Source organism: Anarhichas minor, unplaced genomic scaffold, assembly GCF_050575085.1.
Source record: "Anarhichas minor isolate MPS153535 unplaced genomic scaffold, ASM5057508v1 ptg000048l, whole genome shotgun sequence".
In the NCBI taxonomy this organism is placed as follows: domain Eukaryota; kingdom Metazoa; phylum Chordata; class Actinopteri; order Perciformes; family Anarhichadidae; genus Anarhichas; species Anarhichas minor.
The window spans coordinates 686,304-694,372 of NW_027466494.1; positions in this window are offsets into that span (position 1 = coordinate 686,304).

An 8,069-nucleotide genomic window follows, 5' to 3' on the forward strand; every position below is an offset into this window, starting at 1 on the left:
GTTGGTCGGCACCCTGCAGACAAACAAAGAAAGAAAGATGATAAAACACAAAGTTTACTTTTCTCCTTCAATTATACCATCGTTGTTTTCCCTCAGTCATCCTGCCTGTTAAATATAATACTGTGTAACATGTATTTATTTACACAGTTATCCCATTAAAACATTACATCATTACTGAAAGAACAAACAAAGATCATCTTCGTCGCAATAACCAACACTACACACTGTTGCATGCTGGGTAATACACATTCACCACAGAGCGAGGTGGAGAAAGAAAAAAAACTTGTTCAGGCCTTTTGATCCTGTTACAAATATCAATATATAAAATATTATAAATTAACATTAACGACAGTTTTGAGCTGCGTTTTAAAAATAATCAAACTGACTCAACTGAATCACCATGACGACAAGACAGTCTTTCAAAATAAAACACATGACGTGTATCTATAGTTTCTGTATTTCTGATGAGTGATTATTATTGATTATTGTTTGATCAGATCGCTCTAGATTTAAAGGAGTACTCCACAAATCAGAGATCTTATTTTTTATTCCACTCATTCTTCGTTAAAACCTCGAGCCTACATTACCCACAATGCAACTCGGGGAGTCGGGTGGTTCCCCCCCCCCCCCCCCCCCAAACACCTGGAAAACCCATTACGATGTAATCCGTTTAAAGTTCCCCTTTAAATCAAACATTGTATGATATTTAGACAACATCTAGTTTTTTCTTCGTTAAAAGTAAAAAAAATAGTTTTTAGAAATAGTTTTTGTAACTTTGATGGATTTTAGTTTTAAAAAGTAGAGAACGAATGAAAGAGAGCGTAAGAGACGGAACGACGGCTTCTAGACCAGGGGTCACCAACCTTTTCGAAACTGAGAGCTACTTCAAGGGTACTGAGTAGTACGAAGGGCTACTTGTTTCATACCCTGACTGTCCCTGATTGTCTCTAGTTGTCTACGATTGTCCCTGGTTGTCTACGATTGGTCCTGATTGTCTACCATTGGCCCTGGTTGTCTATGATTGGCCCTGGTGGTCTCTGATTGACCCTGTTGTATCTGGTTGGACCTGTTTATTTCTGATTGTCCCTGGTGGTCTCTGGTTGTCTCTGATTGGACATGGTTGTCTCTGGTTGTCCCTGTTTATTTCCTGATTGGCCCTAATGGTCCTGGGATCCTCCAGGTTCTTGTCTAGACATGGTCACTTCCTGGTTATTAAAGGTAATAAAACACCTCTGATTGGTCAGAACATCTGAAAACTCTGATCTCAAAGTCAAGAAGTTTGTTATTACAACTTGTTTATGTTTGTTATCTTTTTAAATGAATTAATAATAGTAATTTGTTTGTTGTTTTGTTTGTTTAAACTTTATGATGTTTATTATCGTACAGTTTTTATGTTCTAATGTTCTGTTGTTATCTTTCATATATTTATTACAATTAAATAATCAAGAAAAGAAAGAAACCCTTTTTATTGTCATATACATATACATATACACGAAATTTGACTTCTGCATTTGACCCATCCCTGTATATAGTGAGCAGTGGGTTGCCAATGACAGGCGCCCGGGGAGCCTTGCTCAGGGACACCACGACACATGACACGTCCCAGTCGAGGATCGAACCGTTGACCCTGCGGTTCAGACAACCCTCTTAACCCAGTGAGCCACGGTCGCCCCCGTCAATTAGTCAATCATCATAAATGTAATTGCTTATTAATTATTAAAAGTCAAACATGCTCTGGTTCCTGTTTCAAACTGTAAAATATGAATAAATAAATACATGAGAACTGAATCTGCTTTTTAAGGTGGAACTTCAGAGATGTTTCTCACACTTTTTAGTCAAGTTTCTTTCCTTAAACTGGAGATAAAATGTGTAAACATGTGATGATCTGTTCTTTTATAGATTAACATCAAAACATTGAAATAAGGTGGAACAGTGACGGAACTTTGTGACCCCTTAAATTAAATACTCATAAATATACAAAGATCAAGTGAATCCATAAAATTACATTTTGTACATTTTAAGTTTTCTTTACACGTTAATAATCCCTTAAAAAAAGCCTTAAAATATCACAATCCATTTATTTATTAAAAGTACTTGAACATTTAGAATTTGATTTAAAATCCCTAAAACTCAAACTATTAAAGGAATTATTGATTATTACAAATGAATGCGTGAATTAAAAGTAAAGTCAAATACTTTTTGAAATGAGATTTTACATTTAATCCCATAAAAATATGTATTACCTTTGACTCAGATAAAGGTGTGTGTGCGTGGGTGGGTGTATGTGTGTGTGTGTCTGTGTGTGTGTGTGTGTGTGTGTGTGTGTGTGTGTGTGTGTGTGTGTGTGTGTGTGAGTGTATGTGCGTGTGTGTGTGTGTGTGTGTGTGTATGTGTGTCTCTGTGTGTGTGTGAGTCTCTGTGTGTGCGTGTGAGAGATTCATTAAGATTCATTTAGAGTGTCTAAGTTACAGATGTGATCTTTTAGATCGTCTAGTTTAATATAGAATCAGATTTATGTCTCTTTAACTTAAAGAGTCCCGTTCTCATGATGGTTCGAGGTTTCAGAGGAGTAGTCTGGTTTCTGAGGGTCCCTGAACGCCTCATCAGATCAGATCTGTTCAACATCTTCTTAAAGTCAGAGAGGTACTTTTACTTTCCCCGAGTACTTCTACTCTCTGCTACTTCATACTTCAACATGAATAATGGAACATTGTAAATATTGTACTTTTTACTTTGAAGATTAGTTTTAGTAACGTTTTAAATGATTTTTGAAAGTAAAGCCAGCATCTTTTAAAGACTTTGTAATAATAAAATAACTGAAACACTGAATGATGTCTGTTGAGTCTAATGTCCATCAAATGCACAAATATGAATAAATATATTTCTCTATAAATAGAAGATTGAATTCTAGTCGTGATATTAAGAGGCAGCAGGATGAAACATTCAAAATAAAAGTGAAATCCTTCAAAATAAGACAACAGCTGCAGGTTGACTCCACTAAAACCTAAAAATAACAAACCAACAGCTGTTCCCTCTCCTCCAAAATAAAAGCTCCAGTGAAGTGAGACACTTCACCGTGTTTATCTAACACAGGACACCAGCTCTATAAATACCCCCCCCCACACACACACACGGTTTGATTGACAGACACCATGTGGCACATAGCTGGAGGAGCAACTGATATCTGTGCTGCTGATTCCCTTAAAAAGCCATCAGCCGGCTGAGGGGGTCCAGTCTGATGCTATCAGGTCTATTCTGGGACGTCCCGTTATAACCTTCAGTGGGGGGGAAAGCAGCAGAATTCCGTCTCAATGTGTCGGCTGTAGTTTCTTAAAAGAAACACAAAATGAATGGAGTCTGGTGAGAGAGACTGCTGCTCATCTATCTACTTTCAACACTTACTTGTCTGCACAAGGATGCCGTCGGGTTCTTCTCTCACACAAAAGTCTCTTTATCCACAAAGTTTAGTTCCCAAAATCCAGAACCTGAACCTCCAAAGACCCGATCCACCAAAAAAACAAAACTACAGTTGACGCTGTAGTTTTGTTTTTTCTCCTGACAGCAGTTCCACCAGCCGAGGCATCCAGGCTGGGAACGCTGAGACAGAGCCTGGAGCCGGGCGGGGGGGCTTTATACCGCCGTGACATCATACGGGACAGGGCTGCCATTGGTCGGGGTGCAAGGCATCATGGGAGGTCGGGGGAGCCATTTTATCCAACTCACACCTTTAACAGAGAGATAAGAGTTAGTACTTCTACTGTAACACAGTATTTATATAGTGTAGTATTAGTACTTCTACTGTAACATAGTATTTTACAGTTTGGTATTAGTACCTTTACTGTAACAGAGTATTTTTACAACATGGTATTAGTACATACTACTGATAATTTAACTACATAAAGTTGACAATACTTGTGTACTTTTACTGCTGTTACTTTAACTACATAAACCTGATACTTGTGTACCTGTACTACTGATACTTTAACTACATAAAGTTGATAGTTGAACGTCAAATAAAATATTTTAATATATTTGTAGTAATAACTCTTCTTACCTGCTTTGTGTGAACTGTTGTCTGTCAGCTATTGTTAGCTAGTAACGGCTAATGTTAGCCGTTACTAGCTAACATTTATTGTTTATTGTTTATTAACTGGATCCCCATTAGCTGACGCCTTCGCGGCCGCTAATCTTCCTGGAGTCCATAGAAAGGACAAAACATAATACATACAAAACATGATCTGAAACAAATAGTTAAAAACAGAACAGTCAGAATAATAAACAGAACAGTCAGAATAATAACAATAGAACAGTCAGAACAATAAAAACAGAACAGTCAGAATAATAACAATAGTACAGTCAGATACAAAGTGCAGTCGGAGACTAGGATGTATATTATCATAACCGAACATATACACAGTGCATCCATCATTTATTCAAAGAGGGATCAGGAGACTACAAAGGCAATGGAGCTCTAGTCACATGGTCAGTGGCCTGAGGTGAGCCTTTAGTTTTTAGATTGTTACCTGTGTGAGTTCTATGAGGAGGTAGTGAGTTTAAAGCTGTGATTAAACGGTAGATTACTGTTTGAGGAGGTTTGTTCTTGACGTATCAAGTGACCTGAGCTGCATTCCTTGTGTGATGGTTACGTCTGTTGCATATGTTTTGTAACTGGTTGAAGAAATATTCAGGTGTCTGATAAAATACTACGTTTATGAAAACCATAAGAAGGCTGTGGTGGAGTTTAATTAACTGAGAACCATGACAGGCGAGAGTGCATACATGCTGTATTAGTGCTAATCTGGCAGCTCTGTTTTGAAGCAGTTGTAGTTTATTGAAGTCCTTGTTAGCTGCTGCTGACCATGTGACTGTAGAGCAGACGACCAAAGACCAAGGACTGTAACACCTGATGAACAATAGAGTTAAATAAGTGAAGCACTTTCTAGTCATATCTCTGCCCCTTCACATTCAGACCAACTGTTCGCCCAGCACTACACCAGTAGTTTGGTCTTCTTCTATAGCTGAACCTGACACCGACAGGTGAAGCTGTGTGTCACCATTAAGCCAAACAATACTGCTGGTTTTAGAAATGTTCAGGGCTCGTTTGTTCACTTTCACCCAATCAGACTCTCTCTCTAGATCCTGGTTCAGGATGGTTACTAGTTCATGTTTATTTGAAGCAGTGCTATGATACAGTGTTGTGTCATCTGCATACATTACCATGCTGGCCTTCTTAATTGCTAGAGGCAGATCATTTGTGAAAATAGAAAACAGTAAAGGGGCCTAAGCAGCTTCCTTGTGGAACCCCACAGCTGATGTATCTGCAGTCTGATAAGCTACCATTATAATAATCTAATATATAATATTGCTATTATAAAAGACTCTCTGAAACATAACTGACCGTCCAACAGAGAGCCTACTGCTGAATCCATATGGTAATAAAATTGAATTACCTGTTGGGGCTTTGTATGATCTCTATTGTGATGTGTAACCACACTAGAGATCATACAGATGATTGACATGAGGATGTTAGGAATCCATTCTAATGAAGTTGTTATAGTTTAGGTAATCGTGTTGTCAGGTAAAGGGCATAGTTACCTGTATTGTAGTGGAGTCGAGGTCCTCATCAGTGGCAGACTATATAAGGCTGCCCGTAGTCCACCATGTAATGAGCTGAGTCATGCATTCATGATCATTGTTGGTGAAATAAACAGCTGGTTGGTTTGCACCTAATCTCTGCTGACCCTTCATGTGTTTATTATTACTGTGCGTATAATAAACTGGTCATAAGATTGAATGAATACAAGGCTTCACATCTCATGTATGATTTTGTTTTATTATTTCAAGAAAAACATCAAAAAACATGAGATTTGTAACATAAACTGTCACGTTAGGTAATAGGCGGACGATACATAAATATATTATTGTTTAATTTGTAACTGCTTACTTCCTTATAATGTAGAGACTGAAACATGCCTTAAAACTCCATTAATCCCAATAAACTGTAATTCTCAGTTTAAATTGATTAAGTCTGACTGGTGTTTTAATCCCATAATATCTGGATAAAATACAGTCATAACTGTCAGTAACAACAAATAATACACAAACAAACAAGGTGATTTTATTCATCACTTCTGTTCTACTGCAGGAAATAAAATCCTATAAAACCGTCTGTAATCAATAACTACTCGTGATTATGATTCAATACTCTGATATAATTACAGTATTAAACTAATAAAGCATGATTGTGACTCAGCTGCAGTTCCTCTGATGTCCACCAGGTGCTGCTGTGATCTAACTCAGACTGAAGTCAACAGAGTTCTGCAGGAATGAGTCCTACAATCAGACATGACATGACGTTTTATCACTTCCTGTTCCCTCATCATGTGCTTTTATTAGCTTTTTATTTTACACTTCAAACATCATCAAAGTGGAGTTTAGTGAAGATTATCTTGATGAACTAAACCTGGACGAATCAGAAACGCTTCTTTATTTTATGTAATAATCTAAAATCAAATGAAGGAATCTGATTGGCTGTTTGAGGAGGGAACAAGTGATGACGACTTCCTGTCGGACTACAAAAATATGACGACTTCCTGTCGGACTAAAGAAATAAGACGACTTCCTGTCGGACTACACAAATATGACGACTTCCTGTCGGACTACAGAAACATGACGACTTCCTGTCGGACTACAGAAATGATGATTTCCTGTCAGACTACAGAAACATGACGACTTCCTGTTAGACTACAGAAACATGACGACTTCCCGTCGGACTACAGAAATATGACAACTTCCTTTCGGACGACAGAAACATGACGACTTCCTGTCGGACTACAGAAATATGACGACTTCCTTTCGGACTAAAGAAATATGACTTCCTGTCGGACTACAGAAATATGACGACTTCCTGTCAGACTAAAGAAATATGATGACTTCCTGTCGGACTACAGAAATATGACGACTTCCTGTTAGACTACAGAAATATGACTTCCTGTTAGACTACAGAAACATGACGACTTCCTGTCGGACTACAGAAATATGATGACTTCCTTTCGGACTACAGAAATATGATGACTTCCTGTCGGACTACAGAAATATGACGACTTCCTGTCGGACTAAAGAAATATGATGACTTCCTGTTGAACTACAGAAATAACATCCTGCAGAACTTCATGAGAAAACGTCTCTACAAATATGAAGTCATTGTATTGAACCTAGGTTCTTCAGGTCCAGGTTCTGGACGGATCCAGGTTCTTCAGGTCTTTGAGTCCCGGATCAATAAAGACTCATCAGAGTAGAATCAGGTAGATCAGCCACAGCAGAACACACAGCGTCCCGAACCAGGTGTGCCAGTCCACAGTAATGATGTCAAACACCTGAGCCAGCAACCACTCATCATCACCACCATCACCATTATCTTCATCAGCGTCGTCTTCACGCCGGTCGGCGGCCTCGTTCAACCCGCCATCTGAGTCCATCGCTTCAGGGATGAACAGGAAGTGTTTCCCGGCCTCTCCGTCTTTACACCTGAAGCGACCATGATGACAGGAAGTCAAGACAGCACACACATCCTCACTCTGGGTCACATGACGAGCCCGATGACAACAGCTGTGACACGTACAGGACCCTGATTGGTCACCAGACAGTCACATGATGACCTGAGACTCTCCCTGTAGTCTTTGTGTTGTTACTGAAGCACACAAACCAGTTAAACCATTAAAGGACTCGCAGAACACACAGAGAACCAGAGAAGGTGTTGTTAGTGGATCTTCATAATGTAACTGAATGAAACCTCCGTACGTTACCTGTTAGCGCCGTAATTTAGCCGAGCAAGACTGTGCTTCCCTCTGGCTGCTAACAACTAACAGCTAACGTTAACTAGCTCGTCGTCGTGACATCTCTCTCTGGTTTATCGTCAGATGTTTTGAAGACTCCAGTTCTGCATTTTGTCCATCGCCATTTAGTTTTTTTGCAACCAGTGAACAGGAAGACCTGTCAATCACCGTGTAGCCCCGCCCTAAAGCATCCCCTGCTTTATGGTCTGTTTGACTCTAAATGGACCATAATGT